Source organism: Euleptes europaea, chromosome 2, assembly GCF_029931775.1.
Source record: "Euleptes europaea isolate rEulEur1 chromosome 2, rEulEur1.hap1, whole genome shotgun sequence".
Lineage (NCBI taxonomy): Eukaryota > Metazoa > Chordata > Lepidosauria > Squamata > Sphaerodactylidae > Euleptes > Euleptes europaea.
In genome coordinates this window covers 9,563,484-9,589,785 of record NC_079313.1, presented here as the reverse complement: position 1 = coordinate 9,589,785, position 26,302 = coordinate 9,563,484, and the positions used below count along the sequence as shown (strand labels likewise).

At 49.1% G+C, this 26,302-nt stretch overlaps 1 protein-coding gene across 2 annotated transcripts in view; it reads left to right on the top strand.

The window, feature by feature from the left end:
- GATAD2A (GATA zinc finger domain containing 2A) overlaps positions 1-26,302 on the top strand; it is an 82,909-nt gene that overhangs the window by 24,811 nt on the left and 31,796 nt on the right. The window contains exons 1-2 of one of the 2 annotated variants that reach the window (XM_056845141.1): positions 18,011-18,055; positions 21,900-21,972. The gene's annotated coding sequence lies outside the window, so the exon portion shown is untranslated. Of the gene's footprint in view, positions 1-18,010; positions 18,056-21,899; positions 21,973-26,302 lie in introns of those variants that run through there. The other variant, XM_056845142.1, reaches the window with a different exon arrangement.

Here is a 26,302-nt window from a genome sequence, read left to right as displayed (position 1 = left end):
CACCATCACGATCTCCCCTCCCAGTTTGGGAAGCAGAGATTCAAACCGCGGAGTTGAAGATGCGGGGCGGCCGGGGGGGGGGGGCATTGCGCTTCGAGGCCGGCTCTTTCCAAGAGGAACCCACCTGTTGGATTTTAATCCCCCCCCCTTTTTTTTTTTTGCAAGTTACGGTGCAGTTTGTTGGGGGTGCCTTTTGGCTTCTGGGGTCTGACTTTATTACTTAGGGCTGTTTGGCTTAGAAAGAAGGCGGTGAAAGGGAGACATGGCAGAGGTCTATATAATTATGCGTGGTGTGGAGAGAGTGGACAGGGAGAAGCTTTTCTCCCTCTCTCATAATACTAGGACGTGGGGTCATCTGCTGAAGGTGGAGGGTGCGAGATTCAAAACAGATAGAAGGAAGCATTTCTTCACACAACGCAGAGTTAAACGGTGGGACTCCGTGCTACAGGATGTGGTGATGGCTGCCAACTTGGAAGGCTGTAAGAGAGGAGTGGACATGTTCATGGAGGAGAGGGCTATCCATGACTACTAGTCAAAATAGATACTAGTCATGACACATACCTGTTCTCTTCAGGATCAGAGGAGCAGGCCTATTATATGGCGTTCTGTGGAACACAGGCAGGAGAATGCTGCAGTTGTCTTGTTTGTGGGCTTCCTAGAGGCACCCTGGTTGGCACCTGGTGAACAGTCTGCTGGACTTGATGGCTCTTGGTCTGATCCAGCCTGGCCTTTCTTATGTGGTGATGGCTGCCAACTTGGAAGGCTTTGAGAGGGGAGTGGGCATGTTCATTGAGGAGAGGGCTAGCCATGGCTACTAGTCCAAATGGATACTAGTCATGATGCATACCCATTCTCTCCAGGATCAGAGGAGCATGCCCATTATATTAGGTGCTGTGGAACACAGGTAGGACGGTGCTGCTGCAGTCGTCTTGTTTGTAGGCTTCCTAGAGGTATCTGGTTGGCCGCTGTGTGAACAGACTGCTAGACTTGATGAGCCTGGGTCTGATCCAGCATGGCCTTTCTTATGTTCTTATCATAGACCAGCGTAACAGTGATAAACGCAATACAATAAATATTAAAAGTTAAATTACATTAAATAACATTAGATCTCAGATTTGAGAAAGATAATTTAAAATCAAGATTAGTATTCATCCTTCGTCTATTGCTGTCACTATAGTGAGCCTTATCCTCGTTGCCATACAACAAAATTTTGCAACACGTTTAGTGATTTTCGAATCTTTTAACTGAGAGGAGATACCTAACAAAATTCCTCTGAGCGGCCAGGTAGCTTTTTTAATAGAGGTTGGATTGGTTCTCTTCGGATGTCACAATAAAACTTGCAGTATAAGAGAACGTGACCAATTGTTTTGATTTCATCTGAACCATGTGGACATATTCTCTGTTCAGCTGGTATGTTGGGGAGGGGCCGTGGCTCAGTGGTAGAGCCTCTGCTTGGCATGCAGAAGGTCCCAGGTTCAATCCCCGGCATCTCCAGTTAAAGGGACTAGGCAAGTAGGTGTTGTGAAAGACCTGAGCCTGAGACCCTGGTGAGCCACTGGCAGCCTGAGAAGACAATACTGACTTGAATGGACCAAGGGTCTGATTCAGTAGAAGTCTGCTTCGTGTGGTGTAATTGTAATATCTGCCCTCTAGTAGAAGAAGAAGAGTTGGTTTTTATGTAATAAAAGCCCCCCCTCACAATTCTGTTACTGCAAAATAGGTCAACAGGTGTGGGGGAGGCTATTGTTAAAATTTGCCCCTCTAACCTCAACGGCAATCCCCCTCTTCCGGGATTTCTGTATCCTCTATTCCAGGAGGGTGCGTTTCTTCCCCCCTGCCTTTTACAATATTTGTTCCTTCAGTTTAAATCTGTGTATTGCCAGCATGGTGTACTGGTTAAGAGCAGTGGTTAGGATCGTTGGATTCTAATCTGGAGAACCGGGTTTGGTTCCCCACTCCTCCGCATGAAGCCAGCTGGGTGACCTTGGGCTAGTTACAGCTCTCTCAGCCTCACCTACACCTCACAGGGTGTCTGTTGTGGGGAGGGGAAGGGAAAGTGATTGTAAGCCAGTTTGATTCTTCCTTTAAGTGGTAGAGAAAGTCAGCATATGAAAACTAATTCTTCTTCTCTCCTACCTCAATGCTTGTTCCTTTAGATTTATTTATTTATATTTGGCTTGCTAACTTTGAAAAAAGTTTGGCGTTCCCCCCCTAATCTGTTCTCCCATCGCCCCCCAAATCATTCTGAAATTTGCTAAAAGTCCAGAAGGATCTTTAAGTTTATAAAATTATTCATAGAGCATCATGTGCATTTTCCGTCCCTTCCCTTTCTTGTAATACTAGAGCTTGAGGGCCACTCAATGAACATAAGGACAGGTAAAACCAAGGGCATCTTGTGCTTCATGCGATGCGTAGTTCACTCATAAGAACTTGCTGCTACAAAAGACGTGATGCCTTCTAGTGTGTGTGTGTTTTTTTAGGTGGCTTTGTTTTCTTTATTTTTAAAGAAGATTTCATTAATTCCTGGAGAGCCGAGTTGAATCTCCAAGTGGAAAGGCAGTATACCTCTCAGTACCTGAGATAAGGGGGGAGGCGGGGCTGCTCCTATTAAAACATTTTGCTCTCTCGCACGTGACCCTTCTGTGCTGAAACGATGTAGAACCCAGAAGCTCTGGTGCTTTGATTCAAGCAAATATTAATAGTATTTTCATTTATCACCCATCATTTTCACCGAGACTCTTCAAGGTGGGTTATAAAATGCTAAAAACCATTCCAGTGGTCAGCAAAACTCAGTCTAAGGAATAAACAATGTCATGAGAATAGGACTGAAGAATGGGAAAACTCAAAGGTTTGGAGCCGTAAAACTCTCTGGTCGTCTTGCTTCTTTAGTTCTTTGCCGTTCACCTAAAACAGACTGGTGGTAATGTGTGTGTGAGGCCCTCTGTTTTGGTGCTGGGGACGGGGGAGGCCAATGGGTCCCAGTTCAATATTCTTGCTAAAAAAAAATTCAACCAGCTCTTGGGGGGGGGGCTCTCCCCCCTTCCGACACCCATCACCTACTCAGTGTCACTTGTTTATTTCAATCAACAGGTCTTCTGGGCTGAGATTTTCAATGAAGAGGTTAGACCTCACCTAGAGTACTGTGTTCAGTTTTGGGCACCTCAATCTAAGAAAGATGTAGACAAGCTGGAACATGTCCAGAGGAGGGCAACAAAGATGGTGAGGGGTCTGGAGACCAAGCCCTATGAGGAAAGGTTGAAGGAGCTGGGTATGTTTAGCCTGAAGAGGTGAAGACTGAGAGAGGATATGATAACCATCTTCAAGTACTTGAAGGGCTGTCATGTAGAGGAGGGTGCCAAGTTGTTTTCTGTTGCCCCAGAAGGTCGGACCAGAACCAACGGGTTGAAATTAAATCAAAAGAGTTTCCATCTAGACATTAGGAAGAATTTTCTGACAGTTACAGGTGGCAAGCTCTCCTTCCCTGGAGGTTTTTAAGAAGAGGTTAGATGGCCACCTGTCAGCAATCCTGATTCTATGACCTTAAGCAGATAATGAGAAGGGCATCTTGGCCATCTTCTGGGCATAGAGTAGGGGTCACTAGGGGTGTGGGGGGGAGGTAGTTGTGAATTTCCTGCATTGTGCAGGGGGTTGGACTAGATGACCCTGGTGGTCGCTTCCAGCTCTATGATTCTAAGAGATGCTTGGGATACCTGCTTTGTGGAGTTAAGTTTGTACCAAGTCTCCAGACTAGACTACTGTAACTCACACTACACAGGACTGCTTTTGAGGCTGCTCCAGAAACTACAACTGGTCCAGAATGCGGCAACGCGGGTCCTTACAAGGGACCCCGTGGAGAACACATATCCAACCATTGTTCCACCAGCTGCACTGGCTCCAGATTGAGTACTGGATCAGGTTCAAGATTTTGGTATTAACCTTCAAAGCCCTAAACGGTCTGAGACCACTGTATCTGTGGGACTGCCTCTCCCAGTATACCCCACAAAAGAGTGCTGCGTTCGTCTGGAACCAATTTACTGGTGATCCCTGGCCTAAGACATATCTGGCTGTCCTTGACTAGAGCTGGGGCTTTTGCAGCCCCAGCCTGTTGAAACTCTGTCGAGTGAGACCCGGGCCCGTATCTAGTTCTTCATTCATTCTACTTCTATCCTGACCAAGTCGGGCTCAGGGCGGCTTACAGCATATCCTAACATCAATTTAAAAAACACATCGAATTACATTTTAAAGCTCCTCAGTATCTATTTCAGATTCCAGCGGTACCCTTAAAACCGTATAACAATAGCAGGGAGCCAATTGGAGGGAAGAGAATAAGGGAAGGGAGAAACAACAGGGCCCCCGCAATAAGGAAAGAAATGGGGGAATATAAATAGGCAAAATATAAATAAATAGGTAAAAAGGAGGGAGGCCAGCTATGATGAAAACTGTTATTGTCCTTGACCGTAGGCCTGGTGAAACATCTTGTTTTCACAGGCCCTGTGGAATTGCTTCAGATCCCGGGTCTCACTCGATAGTGAGTTTCACCAGGCTGGGGCTAGAGCTGAGGAAGCCCTAGCCCTGGTTGAGGACAGCCGGATACTTCTCGATCCAGGGACCTCCAGTAAGTTGTTGCTAGCTGAGTGTAGCGCTCTTTTGGGGGGGGTGTATCGGGAGGGACTTGGTTCAGTTCCGCAGGGCCTGTACGATGGAGAGGTTCCACCGGGCCGATGGTTGAGGGCAGCGACTGTGGTATTTAAATTGGCTTCCTCTGCTGGGTCTTTCTAGGGCAGGGGTGTTGAACTCATTTGTTACGAGGGCCAGATATGACATAATTGTCACTTGGTCGAGCGGGCCAGGTGTACCATAAAATTTAATGCCAGGTACTGGAGCCCCGTGGTGCAGATTGGTAAGCTGCCGTACTGCAGTCAAAACTCTGCTCACAACCTGAGATTGATCCCAACGGAAGTTGGTTTCAGATAGCCGGCTCAAGGTTGACTCAGCCTTCCATCCTTCCAAGGTCAGTAAAATGAGTACCCAGCTTGCTGGGGGTAAAGCGTAGACGACTGGGGAAGGCAATGGGAAACCACCCCATAAACAAAGTCTGCCTAGTAAACGTCGGGATGTGACGTCACCCCATGGGTCAATGATGACACGGTGCTTGCACAGGGGACTACCTTTACTGGAGGTGTAAACTTTATAGAAGACACAGGCAAAGACAATCAAGGATATTATTTTTTACTCAAAATGCAAACATGCTTAAAAATAACACTCTTAAAGTATTTTCTTTTATTTAACAGTCTTTGATAATTGACATCTCCAGTTAAAGAGACTAGTCAGGTAGGTGATGTGAAAGACCCCTGCCTGAGACTCTGGAGAGCGGCTGCTGGTCTCAGTAGACAATACTGACTTTGATGGACCAAGGCTCTGATTCAGTATAAGGCAGCTTCATTTGAAGTCAATAGGCTTTAGGGGACGGGCTGAGACTCAGTGGTAGAGCATCTGCTTGGCATGCAGAAGGTCTCATTTTCAATCCCCGGCATCTTCAGTTAAAGGGACCAGGCGAGTAGGTGATGGGAGAGACCTCTGCTTGAGATCCTGGAGAGCCACTGCCGGTCTGAGTAGACAATACTGACTTGGATGGACCAAGGGTCTGATTCAGTATAAGGCAACTTCACGTGTTCATGTGATATTATATGGATGTAAGCCGCCCTGAGCCCGGCCTCAGACGGGATACAGCGGGATAAAAATCTAATAAAATAAATACAGTATATTGGGAGTGGGGAGAAGGGTCTCTCGCCATCCTTCCTCACTTGTGGGCTCCTCGTTTCCGGGCATCCCTGCTGGAAGCAGGGGGATGGGGTAGGTAGACCCTTGGTTCCAGTAGGGCTCCTTGTATGGAAGAAAATGCCACCCACACTCTTGGGTGACTTTGGGCCGGTTGCACTCTTTCGGACAAACCTACCGTACAGGGTTGTTGTGAGGATAAAAGGGTTAGGGGCTCCTGAGAGGCGGGGTGGGAAGCAGATGCACAGGTAGATCGAATGTAGTTCTCTGTGCAGCCACTAGCTGTGAATTAGAGCTTTCATGTTGAGGAGCACTGTACCACTGATACTGTGGGTGCGGCAAGCAATGTGGGTGTGTGGCCATAATTTCCAGGTCATCCATAAGAACGTAAGAAAGACCATGCTGAATCAGACCAAGGCCCGTCAAGTCCAGCAGTCTGTTCACACAGTGGCCAACCAGGTGCCTCTAGGAAGCCCCACAAACAAGACGACTGCAGCAGCACCGTCCTGCCTGTGTTGCACAGCTCTTAATATATTCGGCATGCTCCTCTGATCCTGGAGTTAATAGGGATGCATCATGACTAGTATCCATTTTGACTAGTAGCCATGGATAGCCCTCTCCTCAGTGAACATGCCCACTCCCCTCTCAAAGCCTTTCAAGATGGCAGCCATAAGAACATAAGAAGGGCCCTGCTGGATCAGACCCAGGTCCATCAAGTTCACACGGCGGTCAACCAGGTGCCTCTAGGAAGCCCACAAGCAAGACAACTGCAGCAGCATTATCCTGCTTGTGTTCCACAGCACCTAATATCATAGGCATTCTCCTCTAATCCTGGAGAGAATAGGCATGCATCATGACTAGTATCCATTTTAACTAGTAGCCATGAATACCCCTCTCCTCCATGAACATGTCCACTCCCCTCTTCAAGCCTTCCAAGTTGGCAGCCATCACCATATCCTGGGGCAGGGAGCTCCGCAATTTAACTATCCGTTGTGTGAAGAAATACTTTCATCTGTTTTGAATCCCTATCTGCATCCTAAAGATAAGCGTGATGGGTTGTTGGGTAGATCCTCTTGGACACATTCAGAAGCTGGCTAGATCTGGCGGGCCAACTTCTGATATTCTTGGGGGGGGTGCTTCTGTGCCATCTTTGGGGCAGTTTCCATTTGAATACCATACGCTTGGGTCAAAACAGGGATTGTGGGAACATGTGCAAGAATTGAGATGACTAGGAAACTGGGCTGGATGGACGGTGGGTCTGATCCAGAAGGGCTCCAAAGTTCTTGCATGGATCTTTGGGCTGGTTCTTTTACTTCATTCTCACGTGAGCAAGACTTTTTAAAAAAATATATTTTCATTATCTGAAATTGACAAAAACAGAACATAAAAGATAAAGAGCCCTGAGATTACTACAGATGAAATAGAAGGACTCATGCCAAAAAACTCATTTGAAAGTAACATAGAGAACATAATATATATAGGTTGAGTATCCCTTATCTGGATATCCAATATCTGGACATATCCAAAATACAGAAAGATCCAAAATACGGACCACTTCTGGTCCCAAGCTGTCCAGTTAAGGGATACTCAACCTGTAATAGGAAACATATCAGTACTTGGAGAAAATCAAGAAATTAGAATGTATGTATTTATTGATACGGTCTGTGACCAGCCAAAAGTTAATAATAAAAAATTATCTGTTTTAATAGAACTGCAAAACTAATATAAATTACAAAATTACGGTAGATAAGTCTAATGATATTAAAATGTAAAATATTAAAACATATCACGAGAATTAACTTAACATCCTAATATTTCTAAAAGTATAGTAAGGTTTAATTATTTTTTTCCATCCTATTTTTGCGAGTTTTAATTGCGATGGCGCAAAAATTGGCAGCTGGGAGCGAAAAGTGTGGAGTTTCACCCATCAGGAGCCTCTTAGTCAGGAACTCTACTGGCTTATCAGGGAATCCACCGATCGGGGAGCAATGAATTTAATACGGGCCTCGTGATAAAATGGACAGCTAAACAATACACGTTCGGTGGTTTCGATGTCTCCTGACCTGAAATTCGAAAGTAAATAAAAGAATAAAGAATATATGATGAAATAAGTAAATAGATTGTCCACATCCTCTGGTGAGCAAGACTTTTGACTTTCTGTGCCTTAGACTGTAGCTGGAATATTTTGAGGTTAAAAGTTACCATTTGTGTTAATTGTGTTGATTTTACTTTCATTTTCTGAGAACTGTTCCGGTTTTTATTTATTTTTATTTTTTTAATTCAAACGGAACTTGGGGTGGGTTCTTCTAGCCGCTTTGCAGAAGCTGCTAGTTTGCCGCACGTGTGCAAAGCGGGGGTGGGGGAAGATGCAGCAAGTTGTCCTAAGTTGGCAAGAAGAGACACTGGCTTCTTGCTGCGCTGGCCAAAGAAGGCAGATAAGATCAGTCCCCCCAAAAGTGTGGGGAGAGCCCTGTAGCGGGGAAAGAGGGCACAGGAGATAAAGACCGGAAGCCACTCTCTGCCTCTCACCTGCAGTTTGGGGGTGGTAATGCTGGACTTTCTGCCCTGACTCGCATAGCCTAGGCCAGCCTTTCTCAACAGATCAGAGGCTGTGGCTCAGTGGTAGAGCATCTGCTCGGCATGCAGAAGGTCCCCCGTTCAATCCCCGGCATCTCCAGTTAAAGGGACTAGGCAGGTAGGTGATGTGAAAGACCTCTGCTTGAGACCCTGGAGAGCTGCTGCCAGTCAGAGTAGACAACACTTACTTTGATGGACCAAGGGTAGGATTCAGTATAAGGCAGCTTCATGTCTCCAGAAGTGATCCAAATTCCCCCCAGCATACTATCAAATTGAGCAACTATTCAGCCTCTCTTGAATTACTTTGGGGCGGTTAGATCAATCGTGGTGATTTGTGAATCTTCTCTCCCCCCCCCCATAAATACTTGGACAATATCAAGATTTGCCTGTTCTCCTTCTCTCCCAACCTTGCGTTGTGTTTGGCGGCAGCTGCTGTTGCCGCCTTACCGGCGATCTTACTTGATCGAAGATGGCATCATGGCAGGGGGTGCCATGAGTGTATCGTGGCCCGCTGGGTGCTGAAACCCCCAGGTGATCTTTTTAATTGAAAGATGGCACACCAATTGAGCAAGTAAATAAAATTAAAGTCTAAGGAAAGGGGGGGTGTTTTCAGAAGTATGGGGAACGTTTGCCCCAAAAGCCCAATGGATTTGGGGGGGCTCATCCCTACTAATGAATCTGACCTGGCTGGACTGTCTCTCAGCCAAAGTGGCATGGAGAGCTGGAGGGTTGGTTGCAGACGGCTGGGCTCGGATAGTAAGTAGGTATTTTTAATGGAGCCGAGCCAGGGTGGTTCAAACAGCCGAAGAGTTGGGGATTCATGGAAGGGAGCTGTGGAGACTTAAGGAATCCCATTCCCCGACTTTGTTTCGATCAAAGGAGGCAGCGTGGTGTAATGGTTAAGAGCGGTGTTTTGGAGCAATGGACTCTGATCTGGAGAACCGGGTTCGATTCCCCATTCCTCCACATAAGCGGCAGACTCTTAATCTGGTGAACGGCATTTGTTTCCCCACTCCTGCACCTGAAGCCAGCTGGGTGACCTTGGGCTAGTCACACACTGTCAGCCTCACCTACCTAACGGGGTCTGTTGTAGGGAGGGAAAGGTGATTGTAAGCCATGGGGGGGGGGGATTCAGAGGCCACAGGTTCCATTTCTGGTGACCATCGAGTCTCTGCCGAAGCCGAGCCGCTGTGGCATTTCCGCTGGTTTTCCACCTCCTGAAGTGGCCCCTCTGTGCTAAAATTGAGGAAAATTGACCACCCTGCAGGAAGCCCGTTCAGACTGCCTAATTATGCCCCCCATCCCTCGTCTGCTAAATTAAGAACTTCACTCTCTCAATAATGATACCTTTTGTGGTCCCCCCCCCCACATTATTTTCTTTCAAAGCGCAACATGCGCTGGAGATGTGCAAACGCAGAAGACCGAACCGTAGCCCTGCCGTTCTGTAACGTTTGTGCAAACTTTGTCCGTAAATTATTTTTCTTTCGTAACGATTATCATCGGGGGCATGTTTGCGCCGTCCTGTAATGGTGTCCGCGTTGTCGGGTCCCCGAGGCGGTTACCAGGCAACGGGAGCTCTCTGGCGACTCTCTCTCTCTCGAGAAATTTTAGAAGTCTGGGAGGCCACGAGCGCCCTGACGGGGCCGGGCTGGGTTTCTGCAGGATGGCGTCGCTGGTGTCTTATTTGGGGGCTCCCCCCCACACACACACACACTTCTAGGCTGTGCCATCGGGTGAACGCTGTGCTTTTCTCCTATGCCCAAGGGGTGAGGGCTTCGTCGGTGCTTTGTTACGGATCGGATTCGGGAACGGCTTGGGCATTTGTGGGGCACTTTTAGGCCTGTGGGGCTAGACTGCCGTTCCAAGCCAGAAGTGGGTGACCCGGGGTGGGGTGGGAGGTGGCACGGCATCCCAACATGGCATCCCTCTGTCTCTTGGCCTAACCTGCCTCACAGGGTTGTTGTGAAGATCAAAGGGGGTGATAAGTAATTTGATTATATCTCAGAGGTTACAGAGCTGGAGCGTTGTCGAGTGGTGTCTTTTAAATCTAAAGAGTTTCCGTCTAGATGTTAGGAAGAATTTTCTAACAGAGCAGTCCCTCAGTGGAACAGGCTTCCTCGGGAGGTGATGGGCTCTCCTTACCTGGAAGTTTTTAAGCAGAAGCTAGATGGCCATCTGTCAGCAGTGCTGATTCTATGACCTTAGGCAGATGATGAGAGGGAGGGCATCTTGGCCATCTTCTGGGCATGGAGTAGGGGTCACTGGGGGTGTGGGGGGGAGGTAGTTTGGAATTTCCTGCATTGTGCAGGGGGTTGGATTAGATGACCCTGATGGTCCCTTCCAACTCTATGATTCTGTGATTCTATGAGTTCTGCGTTAGAATTGGGTTCCATTTCCTGCTGGACTTGGGACCAGTTTCACACGTGTTCAGTCATTCCTTACGCCCCTCCCCCCCGTGGCTATGAAGGTAAGAGAGGCTATCCTTTGTAGGAAGGGTACCCTTAAATGTATGGTGGGGGTAGATAGCAGGTTGGCACCCACGGCGGGCTTCTTTCGTGCCTGTTCATAGTCCTGAATTGCACGGATACACACAATGACATAGCCTCACAAGAAGAAGAGTTGGCTTTTATATGCCGACTTTCTCTACCACTTAAGGCAGAATCAAGCTGGCTTACAATCTCCTTCCCCCTCCCCACAACAGACACCTTGTGAGGTAGGTGAGGCTGAGAGAGCTCTAAGAAAACTGTGAGTAGCCCAGGGTCTCCCCCCCCTGGCTTCATGTTGAAGAGTGGGGGAATCAAACCTGGTTCACCAGATTAGAGTCCGTTGCTCATATGGAGGAGTGGGGAGAGGAAGGGAAGGAGACTGTGAGCTGGTTTGAGTCTCCTTAAAAGGAAGATAAAATTGGGGTATATAAACCAACCTTCTTCGATGACCTCTCTAGTCTGGTAGTAAATTAATGGTTCTTGGCCATCCCCTCGCCCTTTTCTCCGGGGAAGAGCCATGGCTCAGTGGTGGAGGATCTCCTTGGCACGTTAAAGTTCCCACGTTCACTCTACAGTTAAAGGGACCAGGCAAGTAGGTGATGTGAAAGACCTCTGCCTGAGACCCTGGAGAGCCTTGGAGAGGGGCCATGGCTCAGTGGTAGAGCATCTGCTTGGCATGCAGAAGGTCCCAGGCATCTCCAGTTAAAGGGACTAGGCAAGTTGGCGATGTGAAAGACCCCTGCCTGAGACCCTGGAGAGATGCTGCCCATTTGAGTAGACAATATTGACTTTGATGGACCAACGGTCCGATTCGATAGAAGGTAGCTTCATGTGCGTTCATTCTAGCTAGGGTTGTCAACTGCGGGTTTAGAAATTCCTGTAGATTTGGGGGTAGACAAAACCGGGGGGGGACCCCAATCTAAAAACAACGTTGGGTACCCAGAGGTTGGGTGGGAAAGAACTCAATTAAACTATGAAACATATTTATTACCAAGTGCTCATGCATATTATTAAAAACAAGCCCGTATGGCAACAATTACAAGGTTGATAATCTAAAACCACACGCCAAACTCGTATGAAGCATATTTATTATCAAGTGCTCTTGCATATATGAAAAATAAGCCTGTATGGCAGCAAAAGCAAGGTTAGTAATCTAGAACCACATGCCAGGTATGCAGTTTTAGATTATCAACCTTGTGTTTGTTGCCATACCGGCTTGTTTTTTATATATGCATGAGCGCTCGGTAATATGTTTCATAGTTTGATTTGGGGGTAGATCCCGTGGAGGCTGGCATTTGGGAACGATTTCAGGCGGGTATAACGTCATAGGGTCCACCCTACAAAGCAGCTGTTTCCTCCACGGGAACTGATCTCTGTCATCTGGAGATGGGGTGTAATCCCAGAGGTCTCCAGGCCCCACCTGGAGGATGGCAACCCTTCCTTGCTGGTTTTAGTAGCCCCCCCCTCCCCAATCCCCCAGTAACCAAAGCCTCACTCTTGAGTTCTCCTACATCGTTCCATGTGGTTGCTTCCATGTGACATTTTCAAAAGTTTCCTTCTTTCCCCCCGCCCTTTTTAAAAAAAATAATTTTTATTTTTATATATAGGGATACAGAAAAAAGAAAAAGGGGAAAAACATGGGGGGGAACAGAAATGTAAGCACGTCTGTGCCCAAGCTTCACTATAATAATGCAATCATACCCCTTTCACCGATCTGAGACTTAAATTATTGGTTTCTAATCTTAATCCTTAATTTGTCTTTTTCGAAACTACTCACTAAAAACAAGAAAAAAAATTGGAAGCACTTAATTAATAATTAATAATCAAATACTGACTTTTACGGTAAAGTGCATACATATACCTGTACGTGTATTTTCTATATTAATTAAACTAAAACTACAAACTTCAGGTGCTAAGTACTAGTTTAACATTTTGCCTCCTTACACACTAAGAAATACCAGAGTTTAAAACACGTGTATGTTTGTCATACAATGGTTGCCATTTCAACTTAAAATCACCGATTTAATTCCTTTTCACCAGGTGTGTTGCCTTTGACATCAAAGCAAAATCAAATCATTTGCTGATCCATTTGGTCGTTTCTCGAACCCCTGCCCTTTTTTTTTTCATGGCGCTCAATTAAGTTCCCGTGAACTTTTCCTCTTCCGGTGGATTTCTCTCTCTTCTGGCGAGCGAAGCCTGCTTCTTCCTGTGGTTAACTTGTTCAGTAGTGGGTGGGGTCGTGTCGGAAAGTGAGAGATCTTGTATTTGAAGGTGGAAGGGTTTGGGTTTGTCAGTGGTGAAGGTGGGGGCAGGAGGGGGGACTTGGATCTGAAGTGGGCGTGGCTTTGCTATATTCAGGCTTGGGACGATAGCCAGCATAGCATGGCAGTGACCACTTTTAAGGCCTCTGTTGTGCGGCCCACCCTAGGGGGGAATTCCTAGGCATTTTTAGATCGGAGATCTCCTGCTATTGCAACCGATTTCCAGCCGATAGAGATCAGTTCACCTGGAGAAAATGGCCGCTTTGGTAATTGGACTCTATGGCAGGGGTGTTGAACATAAGGCCCGCGAGCCGAATCCGGCCCCTTGACAGCTTTTATCTGGCCCGCGAGCCAGCCGAGGCAGCACCCCCCACACTCACGATCTAGGCTGGCAAGGTATGACACTGCCCGACCAAGTGACAATTATGTCACATCTGGCCCTCGTAATTGAGTTAGACACCCCTGCTCTATGGCACTGAAGTCCTCCCCTCCCTAAACCCTGCCCTCCTCAGGCTCCGCCCCAAAAAATCTCCAGGTATTTCCCAACCCGGAGCCGGCAACCCTACTCACACTCCTGACCCTTTGGGCTGAAATGCAGGCCATGAGACCCAGCGTGGTGTAGCGGTTTGGAGCGGTGGACTCTGATCTGGAGAACCGGGTTTGATTCCCCACTCCTACACATGAAGTTAGCTGGGTGACCTTGGGCTAGTCACAGCTCTCTCAGCCCCACCTACCTCATAGGGTGTCCGTTGTGGGAAGGGGAAGGGAAGGTGATTGAAGCCTGTTTGATTCTTCCTTAAGTGGTAGAGAAAGTCAGCATATAAAAACCAACTCTTCTTTTTCTTCTGCATCCGTCGCAGAGTTTCTGCTCCCACCAGCTCCCAAAATACAGCCATGTCTGGCATGATCACATACCCATAGTCGACGTCTTCCCTGTACTGTAACGCCGCCAACAAAGACCCTTTCTCCTACTGAATGTGGAATTTCATAGGAAATAGCGCTGTTGGAACCATTGCTATTTGCCTGGACCTCGTCTAGGATTCATTTTGATTTGGGGTAGAAGTCAGGCAGTGAATCCCTTGAAGCAGGGGATATCAAACTCATTTGTTACGAGGGCCGGATATGACATAAATGTCACTTGGTCAGGCCATTCTTCACCAGCCTAGATCGGGAGCGGGGTGGGGTGCGAGCCCGCAGCAGGCTTACCAACCCAGATTGGGACTGGGGGGGGTTGGCTGCCTTGGCTGGCTTGTGGGCCGGATCTGTCCCGCAGGCCGTTGATTTGACACCCCTGCCTCAAAGGAAGTCGCTTCTCAATTGGAAAACCGACCTTGGGGTTAAACTCCCCTTGGGGGTTAGCCTGAGATGTGCGGGTCACCGTTCTCTCAGACAGTCACAGAGGGAGGGGCTGTGGCTCAGCGGTAGAGCATCTGCTTGGCCTGCAGAAGGTCCCAGGTTCAATCCCCGGCATCAGGCAAGTAGGTGATGTGAAAGATCTCTACCTGAGACCCTGGAGAGCCGCTGCCGGTCAGAGTAGACAATACTGACTTTGATGGACCAAGGGTCTGATTCAGTATAAGGCAGCTTCATGTGTTCTCTCCGAACTCTCTCAGCCCACACAGAGGCAGGCAATGGCAAACCACCTCTGAACATCTCTTGCCTTGAAGACCCTACGGCAGTGGTTCCCAACCTTTTTTTGACCAAGGACCAGTAGGGCTTTTTTGTTTGGTGCAGGGACCCCAAGGTTCAAAATAAAAATTCCGAGAATTTGAAAATAAACTTTAATCATAACTGTTAGTTAAACATTAAACTTATAAAAAATATATTCAAATATTATTCTAATAGAGAACTTTTAATTGAAAATATTAATTTATTATGGGTTTATAACTTTGTTTCGCGGACCTTAATTTAGTTCTCGCGGACCCCTGGGGGTCCATGGACCCCCGGTTGGGAACCAGTGCCCTACGGGGTCGCCTTAAATCAGCTGTGACGTGATGGCACTTCCAGCTCCACCATGGCATTGCCCCCCCCACACACACACACACTTACTTTACTGGCTTTCTGCATTACCTGGTGGCATGTGTGGTTTTTTTCCAGCAACACTGCAGCACCTCCAGACTAGAATGCTTTTGCTCCAGAGGGGAGTGCAGACCCACAAAGAGAAGGAACCGTATGTGAATCTGTCTACGTTTGTTAAGCTGCGACACCAAATTCATTGCCGCGAGTGGCGAATCCTTTCCCAAGGCTCCTGCTCTGTTCAAAATAGATATTCGGTAGTCGCTGCTGGACTCCGCAGCCATCAGCCAAAAGAAGGGATTTTCTAGCCCTCAACTTTCATTCCCAAGCTTGGTGCCGAGTTGTTTTCTGTTGCCCCAGACAGTCGGACCAGAACCAACGGGTGGAAATTAAATCTAAAGAGTTTCCGTCTAGACATTAGGAAGAATTTTCTAACAGTTAGAGCGGTTCCTCAGTGGAACAGGCTTCCTGGGGAGGTGGTAAGTGCTCCTTCCCTGGAGGTTTTTAAGCAGAGGCTAAATGGCCATCTGTCAGCAAGGCTGATTCTATGACCTTAAACAGATCATGAGAGGGGTGGCGTCTTGGCCATCTTCTAGGCATGGAGTAGGGGTCGCAGGGGGTGTGGGGGGAGGTAGTTGTGAATTTCCTGCATTGTGCAGGGGGTTGGACTAGATGACCCAGGTAGTCCCTTCCACCTCTGTGACTGTGATTCTATGTTTGCGGCCTAACGGGGAAATCTTTTTTTTTTTTTTAAGTATGCAAAGAAGTTTACTTTTAAGTTAACAGGGCCATCAACGCGTTTACTGGGCTGTGAGCAACTAGGCTGGTCACATGAGTGGAGCACTGATGTTCTCAACAGATGAGAGGAGCGGCCCTTCCAGTTTTTATTTGCTCTCTTTGGTTGTCTGGGGGGGGGGGGGCAATTCTAGGCTCACCACTGGCAAAGTTGGGCTGCTTACCACCATCCCTCTCTCTCCGCCGGTACCTAATTACACTTTCCCTTGTGCTTTTCAGTCTACTTACAAAAGGGCCTGCTCTTTGCTTGAAGAAAAAACACAGTTGAGGTATAGAAGAGAGCAAAAGAGTCCAGTAGCACCTTAAAGACTAACAAAACGTCTGGCAGGGGTATGAGCTTTCTTGAGCCACAGCTCACTTCTTCAGGTACAGCTAGGACGTGAGTCCATCTGCCCTTAAGTAGAGAAGAGTGAATTAGACACACACAAGGGCAACGTGAATGTCAAAAGCAAGTAAATGACATTAGCAGGCGTGATTGGATTGGGTGTGATATGCAGAGGGGAAGTAGGTGCGGAGAAATCAGCATTGGTAATGAGACAGGAATCCCAGATCTCTATTAAGTCCAGGAGAATGGATACTCTTGAGCTTCATTCTTAGTTGTAATTCGGCAGTCTGTCATTCAACAGTTGTGCTAGGCTTTGAGGAGACAGGCCAAAGTGTCTGCCCCCCCACCCCCCGCATCCAGAGAGGGAGTGTTGTGGTTCTAGGTTGTTCACCTGGGGCAGCAGCAGGGCACGTGACCTAGAACAAGAACTCCCCGGGAAGCTCTGGGGACCCTGACAGGAGGGGGGAATCTTGAAAGCCCCCGTTGGAGGAGTGTCAGGGCCCTCACGGCATGTTGTTCCCAAGATGCAAAAGGAGAGAATGGCCCTCATTTTGGACTCCTTCAAAAAATCATGCTGAGCATGGAGGGAACTCTCAAGACATCTGGTTCCCGACCAGGCGCGCGCTGGCGCTTCTCCTTCTCCAGAGCATGGGTGCGTGCACGGGGACGTCCTCCAGCCTCTCACAGAGGCTTGCAACTTGCTCCTACTAGCATATCTCACAAAGGCATTGCGACATGTCATTAAATCTTGGCCTAGCCCTTTAAAGAGAAATCCGCCCCTGTGTCCAGGACTTCCATCTACAGGCATTGGTGCTTCTCCTTGAAGCCAAGAGGAATTCCCGATTGGCGCGTGTGTCTGGTTTTCTTTCTCATTCCCCCTCTCCCCAGCCCTGCAGTGTAGGGTGGCAGCGCTCGCAGAAACCAAGACAGAATTGGGGGTGGTTGTAGGGGTTGAGCCCCCACCCCACCCGCACCAGCGTGGTGTAGTGGTTAAGAGTGATGGTTTGGAGCAGTGGACTCTAATCTGGAGAACCGGGTTGGACTCCCCACTCCTCCACAAGAGTGGCGGAGGCTAATCTGCTGAGCCGGGTTGGTTTCCCTACTTCTCCACGTGCAGCCTGCTGGGTGACCTTGGGCTGGTCACAGCTCTCTTGGAGCTCTCTCAGCCCCGCCTACCTCGCACGGTGTCTGATGTGGGGAGGGGAAGGGAAGGCGATTGTAAGCCGGTTTGATTCTTCCTTAAGTGGTAGAGAAAGTCGGCATATAAAAACCAACTCCTCCTTCGCTATTGGCCCTTTCCTTGGAATTGCGGGGAATTCCCAGCTTCCTTGGAACATCTTGGGCTTTCTCACATGCAAGTGAGAAAGGCACAGAGGTCAGGTGTTGGGGGCCCCCTCGCTATCATGGGGTGGCCCCTGAGCTTGCCACCCTCTGGTATCCAGCCTGGCATCTCCCTGACAATTGGCCCGAGTGACAAATTGTCAGCTTCGCTGCTCCGTCCATTTCTGGACCCTGCCAGATCTCCCTTTTGTGCCAGGGCTGGCGCTGGAGGCAGGGGGGGTGCGGCTATCTTCCCAGCCCGGCTCTCTCGGCTCCTGCCTCTTTGAATACGATCCCTTCTGTCTCTGGAGTCCTAAGGTCATCTCTGCAAAGTGCTCCGGAAGCATAAAGCCAGCTTAGAGGGGCACCAGCCAGCCTCTTTTATTGGTTCGTGCGGATGAGGAAGCTTTTTTTCCCAAGAATCTTCCCTCCCTGACTTTGGGGAACGCCCCCTGGAAGGAGCTTTCGGTCTCTGATGTGACATTTTGAATGCATAGGTAAAAAAAAACCTGAATTGGTTTTCTTTGGGGGTGGGTTGGTGAGGGGGGGCAGCCACAACTCTCTTCTTTCCAAAGAGGAGAGCCCAGTCTTCCTTCCCTCCCTCCCTGGCAATTCAGGGGATAGTTCTTGGCGTTCTCTTTTTTTGCGCGAGAAGTTGACACCGAGAGTTAGCAAGCCCCGGAGCGCTTCTCTGCTGGGAAGAGAAGGAGTGGAAGCTCGGAAATGGTGTGCGGGGGGCTGCCTCTTTCTCTCCCTCCCTCTGGCTGGTTGCTTCTCCATTGTAAGCAGCGGCGTGGGTCAGGGAAAAGGGCCAGCGTTTGGAGAGAAGCCCGCTGGGGGGGGGGCAGTCCGGTGGCCGGGAGGGGTTCTTTCAGAGATTCTAAACTCTTGCTCCAGGGACGGCCTCTCTGTTTTCAGCCTCTGCCTTTGGGAGGGGCCAGAGCCCCTAACACCACTAGTTTTAAAACTACAGAGGTGGGGGGCGTGCATGTGAAAATCCGAGTCCCCTTGTCAAGGGGGGAAAGCTGGATTCGGATTCACTGAGTAGACTAGGAGAGTTGTGCGTTTGGAAATAGACCTTATAGGCTTTTGCAGATGGGCACAAAACCACCATTTGGGGGGTGGGTGGGAAGAGAGATGCAACTTGCTTTTAAGTCTTGCCTTCTGGCCGCTTGGAAATCCTGCTTTGTACCTCCTGTGGAAAATTTCCTTCTCTTCCCCCCCCTCTTTTCAAATCCTTCCTTTACCACTTGACTAGAAGCCTACTGGAGGCTCTCAGGATGCTTTGAGTTGTGCGCCGTGTTCAAATTTAGGGGGCATGTGAACCTGACTCGGTCTTGTGTGCTGCTTCGGGGAGGAGAGTCTTGCAAACCGCCTGCCATGGTGGGTATGGTATGTGTCTCGATATCGTGGCTGGCTTATACAGAGGCTGGCGATTGATCCTCCCAGCCCAGTATTGTCGATTCTGACTGGCAGCAGCTCTCCAGGGTCCCAAGCAGAGGGAGGTCTGCCCCTACACACCTGCCACCTGAGATACTTTCAACGGGAGATCGGGCCTGGGACCTTCTGCCTGCAAATCTGGAGCTGCCCGGTGTGCCTCTGCATGATTAATTGCTCTGGTTTTAACTCTTTCCAACCAACATGTGCAGGGGTCCCGCCCCCTGTGGTGGGTTTCGGTGTTCAATCGCTCCCACTGCAGAGATGGAGCCCGTGGAGGAGGATCCCTGTTGCAACTATGCGTGAGATACTGTTCCTGGGGATGGCTCACTCCAGGAGTGGACTGCACCTGGAATGGTACCTCCGGAGTTGGGGCGGGGGAGGAGTTGAGAGCTGATCATTCTTACTCTAGTGGTAAATCTTTTCCAAGCCGGAAGTAAAAGGGAAGGTGCTTCAAACGCCACCAGAACTGCTGGCTGCTTCTGCTTAAAATATTTCTGAGATTGTTTCATCCTGAGAGCCAGCGTCGTGTAGTGGTTAAGAGCGGTGGTTTGGAGCAGTGGACTCTGATCTGCAGAACTGGGTTCGATTCCCTACTCCTCCACATGAGCGGCGGACGCTAATCTGGTGAACCGGGTTGGTTTCCCCACTCCTCCCCGTGAAGCCCAACTGGGTGACCTTAGGCTAGTCACGGTTCTCTTAGAGCTCTCTCAGCCCCACCTACCTCACAGGGTGTCTGTTGTAGGGAGGGGAAGGGGATTGTAAGCTGGTTTGATTCTTCCTTAAGTAGTAGAGAAAGTCGGCATATAAAAACCAACTCTTCTTCTTCTCAGACCCTCTAGCCTGGTTTGGCTGGCAGCCGCTCTCCAAGAGCTGAAAAAGAAAGGGATTGGACGGGGGGGGGGCTTCTGCATGCATGGGGGGGGGGCTCTGCCTCCTGAGCTGTGCCCCTACTGAGGGCCTGTACGTTGTAGGATCCGTGCTGGTGGCTACATTTTCAGCCCTTCGAGGCACCCGGTTGAGGGGGGGGGGGCAGTGCAGGAATTCCCCTGGGCTCCAAAGGAGTAGGTGGCTGTGTGTGTTATGTGTGTGGGGGAAGAGTCATCCTGCATGCTAAGTTTAGAATACCGAGCATAACCGTGCTATTTAAATGCTCACACACTTTATTTAGGTGGTCTATACAGCAATTAGGGAGGGGCCATGGCTCAGTTCTGTTTGGCATGCAGAAGGTCCCAGGTTCAATCCCCCGGCATCTCCAGTTAAAGGGACTAGGCAAGGAGGTGATGGGAAGGACCTCACCCTGAGACCCCGGAGAGCCGCTGCCACTCTGAGTTGACAGTACTGACTTTGATGGACCGAGGGTCCAGTATTCAGTATAAGGCAGCTTCATGTGTTCAATGGAGAATCTCTAAATTTGGGGTTTTCTCAAATAGTCAGCTGGCACATTGGCTGTATTGGGACCTACCTGCAGTCAGGGTCCTTTGTGGGTGTCTGAGCCCCTAATGAAGCTTCTTCCTTTCTTCCTTTATACAAATACGATATCACAAACTACTTTTGCAACTCCTGCTTGGTTATAAAGGGAGGTTGACTAGTTCTTAGGGTCCTGGCCTCTGTTTCTTCAGTGGCATCGAGCTTCACAAATAGCTCTTGCAAGTTTTTGTGAGTGGTTGACTTTACAACTGTAGAAAACTCAGCAGCATCAAACCCCCAGATAATCTGGTGACAGGTATTTTTGCAATATGCTTATAAATATACTGGGAGTATTAATATACTGGGGAGGGCTGTGGCTCAGTGGTAGAACATCTGCTTGGCATGCAGAAGGTCCCCGGTTCAATCCCCGGCATCTCCAATTAAAGGGACTAGGCAATTAGGTGATGGGAAAGACCTTTGCCTGAGACCCTGGAGAGCCATGGAGAGGGGCCGTGGCTCAGTGGTACAGCATTTGCTTGGCATGCAGAAGGTCCCAGGTTCAGTCCCCCGGCATCTCCAGTTAAAGGGACTAGGCAAGCAAGTGATGTGAAAGACCTCAGCTGGAGACCCTGGAGAGCCACTGCCGGTCTGAGCAGGCAATACTGATTTTGATGGGCCAAGGGTCTGATTCAGTATAAGGTAGCTTCATGTGTGTTTTCATGTGTGAGCATATTAAGCCAAGTTGCAGGAATTTAGTTATGGTTTGGCATTGGCTCTTCCACCTGTGGACGCAGGAAGGGTTGAAAATTCCCATAGATTAGAGATAAGGTTAGAAGACACCTATGTACGTGTAAAGTTTTGGCCCGTCAAAATGATAAAGGTATTAATGAAGTTAGACTTTTTTTCCTGTGACTGCTTCTTATTTGCAGACAGCTTGTCTCACTGATTATAGGGACATAAGGAAAGCCCTGCTGGATCAGACCAAGGCCCATCAAGTCCAGCAGTCTGTTCCCACAGTGGCCAACCAGGTGCCTCTAAGAAGCCCACAAACAAGACGGCTGCAGCAGCAGCATCCTGCCTGTGTCCCACAGGACCTCATATAATAGGCATGCTCTTCTGATCCTGGAGAGAATAGGGGTGCATCATGGCCAGTATCCAGTTTGACTAGTAGCCATGAACAGCCCTCTCCTCCATGAACATGTCCACTCCCCTGTTAAAGCCTTCCAAGTTGGCAGCCATCACCACATCCTGGGGCAGAGAATTCCACAATTTAGCTAGGCGTTGTGTGAAGAAATACTTTCTTTTATCTGTTTTGAATCTGTCACCCTCCAGCTTCAGCAGATGCCCCCGCGTTCTAATTATTGTGTAAATAATCCAATTCAATGTGTCTCTGCGTTTGTATTCCACCCAAATCACTGTGATCATAACTTTTTTCTTTTTCTTAAAAAAAAAAATTCCATGAATGACTCAGAGTATCTTCTCTTCTCTCTGTAGGTTCCTTGCCACTGGCTCTCTTCGACTCAGAGGACGCAGACCTTCCTTTAGAACTCATGAGTGTCTCTGACAGGTAGGAACCCTCTGTGGAGATCTGGACTTTTAAGATGCCTGGTGGTGCGTGCAGAATGAAGTGAAAGAGTCCCAGCAGTGCAGTGGAACCTATGTGTTCTGAAGCAGTCTATCTGAGTAGCAAATTCCAAACATGTAGGTTGGCTTCCTTGGCCGGATCCAAGATAGCTTGTTTTCAAAGGGACAAAAGATCCCTGCGAATGGGCTGGGGTTTACCCCACCTGCTTTTTTATTGGGGGGGCAGTAACTTTGCAAACCCCCCCCCCCCGTTAAAGATACCTGAAATAGTGGCCATTAGTAAGGTGCATCAATGCATCTTGTTTTCAGGAAGGTAGCAGAGCTTCTGTTATCAGGAACTCTCCCCAAACACCAGTTGTAGGGCCCTTGGGGGTGGGGGTCAGCAATGGGGCGTGGTGTCTTCATGCCCTGCTTGTGCACCCCCTGTGGGGGGGTCAGCAATGGGGCTTGTGCACCCCCGTGGGAAGCAGTGAGCCAGACTAGATGTTGTGGTTTGTGATGTTCTGGTAAGATCAACCCTTTTGTGAATCTCAACTTCAGTGGTATAAACTAAGGTGGATTCTCCCCCCAACGCACCCACAACCTCTCCCCTGGTGAAACTCGGGTTCCCTGGCCATAGTAGATTTGTTGCAGATTTACAGGGCACAAACTTCATTCACATTGCTGCACGTCTGTAGTGCAGACCACCTGAGATGGGGGTCGACGCGGGCCACCATTTGGAAAACTACTAAGGACCCTCTGTGTGTATATGGGGCATCTTCATAGTCTTTGAATGTGTAGCCCTGAGTCAGTGCTGCTTGGTTAATTCGTTAGCCTGCCCTGTCAGAATAAAAGCAGAGCAGGACAGAATTGAATTCACTGAAATTGGGGCTGGTTTTCACTGGACACCCCCCCCCCCCCGGTGTTTCTTGATTTATCTCCTCACCCCAAAAGCAGCCCAGGCAGGTTGAACCAAAAATGCTTCTGAATGGATCAGGCTCAAAAAGCTTGCGGGGGAATGGAGTACATTGCCCCCCCCAAAAAAAAATCCCTCCACCCTTTCAGTGTCTTGAAAGGAGCAGTATTTTGACAGGTGGGGGTTGCGTATGGGCTATTGGCCGTACAGCAGCCATGTGTGGCGATGGGCTGGGATTGTGGAGCCCTGGGTTCAAATATCCCCACCGGGGAGGGGCTGTGTGGTAGAGCATCTGCTTGGCATGCAGAACGTCCCAGGTTCAATCCCCAGCATCTCCAGTTAAAGGGACTCGGCAAGTAGGTGATGGGAAAGACCTCGACCGCCTGAGACCCTGGAGAGCCGCTGCCAGTCAGAGTAGACAATACTGACTTTGACGGACCAAGGGTCTGATTCAGTAGAAGGCAGTTTTGTGTGTTCACCGCCATAATCTCCAAGCTCCCTTGGTGGTTTTAGCCCAATCACCAGCTCCCAACCTAGCCTACCTCACCAGAAGGCCAGATAAAAATGGGATCCCTCCCCACAAAAAAAATATTTGGAGTAAAGGCAGGATGGAAGGCTGACAGTCAGGGCCACGACTGGGACTGGAAGGACTGGGAGTCTTTCCCCATTGACAAGAGCCAGGGTTTTGACGCTGAGATTCACCTTTGATACTCGGCTCGAGTTCAAGTTCTGTGGTCGAAGCTGCATGCTTTTGGTCAGAGGTCTTTGGGGTGTGTTTGGATGTGCGTTAAGGCCCCTGGGCCTGTTTGGGGTATGTGTGGGATGTGTGTTAAGGCCCCTGTGCAGGGAGTTTCCCGCTTGGTGCACGCAGGAGATTTTCTTGAATTTGTTTGTGGGGGAGGGGGAAGTGGAGTGGAAAGGCCGGGGAAGGAGTACCAGCCAGGCAAGAAAGCTCTGAGCAGGATCCTCTGGGGTCTTCTGTGTCTACCTGATGAAGTTCACATGGGAAACCAGTGGGTCGAGGGGCAGATTGGAGAACTTCAAGCCAGGAGGTTGGCAGGGGGGGGGGGAGGCTTACTTTAATAGCCCTGGAGCTCTCAGTTTATGGGGAGGGGGCACAGTGAAGGGTGCTTCTGAGTAGAGGGGCCAGTCGCAACTTGCCCAGTCCTGCTGGCTGATCTTAATTTTTGACAAGGTCACTTTGCAATTGGGGGGGGGGATTCTGCTGTACCCGGCCTCACTCTGCAGCCAGGAATTGGAGTTGGGGGTGGATAGGTTAGAGACCCAACCCCTCCCACTTGAAGGGTCATAGAATCATAGAGTTGGAAGGGATCACCAGGGTCATCTAGTCCAACCCCCTGCGCAATGCAGGAAATTCACAACTACCTCCCCCCCACACACAGCCCCAGTGACCCCTATTCCATTTGTTGGGGCCCTTCAGCTGCTGCTGGTGCCCCCCTCTGTGTGGGTTTTCAGCCACAGTTCTGATGCTGCGGCCCTGAATATGCATCTACGCCCACCCCCTCGAATTGAGCTCCCTTTACCTGGGGGGGGGTGTTGCAGTACAGATGTGGTGGCCCCCATTTTTATGGGCAAGCATCCCAGTGGCCTTCTGGACTCAGCAGGACTCCCACCTCAGTCAGGTGAGTGGGTAGGGCTAGGGAAACCCCTTCCGGCTGACTTTTTATCAAGCGGGAGAATACTCTAAGCATGCTCAGAAGCACTCTCTTCTCCAGCCGGCGCAGCGATAGATAAATCCCACCTGTGAAATTCACAGGGGAAGAGTTACAGCGGTTGAATTCAGTAGCTGAGCCGCAGCCCTGTTAAAAGGGCAGCCCCGTGGAGAAAGGATCAGGACTGCCCCTTGGGCGGAAAGTCAAAGGGTGAGGCATTTATAAGGCTGATGAGGGGGAGCTGCACCCATTGAATTCCTGCCCGCCATGCTTTGCTGAAAGACTCTGCTGTTCTGTCTGTGCTGCCTCATGTGCCATTCCAAGCCAGGTGTGGATAAAGCTGTCTGCTGATGGAACGGGCAGCTCTCACTTCGAACAGCATGGTTTTGCTCTTGAATGTTCCTCCTGCATTTAAAAAAAAAAAAACACCTTCCCTGCAGATAAAAAACTAGCATTTTCCTTGATAGGCTAAGTTTCTGCTTGCAAGGAGGTGTCTCTCCCCCCCCTACGTGAATCAGCATTTAAAAATGCAGATCTGATGTAGCACCCAAATAACCCCGATACTCTCGGTAAAGCCGTTGGGCCAGAAGAAGTTGTGTTTGGCTTCCGCGGGCTTAGGGTTGCCACCTCCAGGTTGGGGAAACACCTGGAGATTTTTGGGGGTGGAGCCTGAGGAGGGTGGGGGGGCTGATGGGCTGCCTGGAGCAGAGAGGGAGGGGGCCTTCCCCCCCCCCCCAGCGCCTTCACAGACTGCATCCTTTGCCCTGTAAAAGCGACAGCATTAGAGAGCAATTTCAAGGAACTCTTTTTGCCTCTGGCCTTCCTTGCAGATGGAGGGGGGGTCCTGTTGGAGGAGGGAGCAGGATATGCTTTTGTGTGTGTGTCCCAGCCCCCCTTCCATGTTTCTTGACTAATTACAAATCCGGGTTTCTAAAATCAACTCCCTCCCCCTTTTTTCAGACTCCCCCTGTGGCTTTCAGTTTTTAAAAATTAAAATTTACCTTCTTAAAAGGTTAAAAAAAAAAAAATAACACCCCAAGGAAGCCAGTGTTAAATTGTGTGTGTTTGCAATCCTCTCCCCTAGCAAGGAGGGTGAGGGCTTCTTAAGCTGTCCCCTCCCCCCACCTCCCCAAAAGATCAGTGCCCATGACTGACAGGCAGGCCTTGTCGGGAGAGTGTGGCGCAGAAGGGGTTAAGGTCTGCCATTTTGTTATGTAACACCCTTAATGGACATATCGGTGAGTGGCATGAACATGGCAGAGGTTAACCCTTCATGTGCTGCAGCCCAGGGCCTCCCAGGCAGGCCTTTCCCTCAAGCCTGTCTTGTTTTTTTTTTTAAAGCTTTCCCCAAATAATAAGTTGCTTTCCCCCCCTTTTTAGGCAGCAAGTCCATTCTGTCTCCCCTACCCAACCACCCACCTCACATGGGTGTGTTAAACTTGGCCAGTTTTATCAAATATAAAACTTTTCTAAAAAAATTGATTGGCATATTTTACCTAGTAAGTATGCTCTAGGGTACAGAATAAGCACATTTTAAAATACCTGTTTCCTTACTTATGGTGGAAGGGGGGAGAATTAAAGACTAAAATTAAAAACACATGGACCTCTATTGCCACTAAGCCAGCTGGTTAGATTTGCTTTATTTTTCTGTCTCTTTAAAAATTGCACCACCATACATCAGTGATTATAAAATAAAATCAGGAGGGGGATTATAGGATTTTTTTGTGCAGAAATGCAGACAGGGG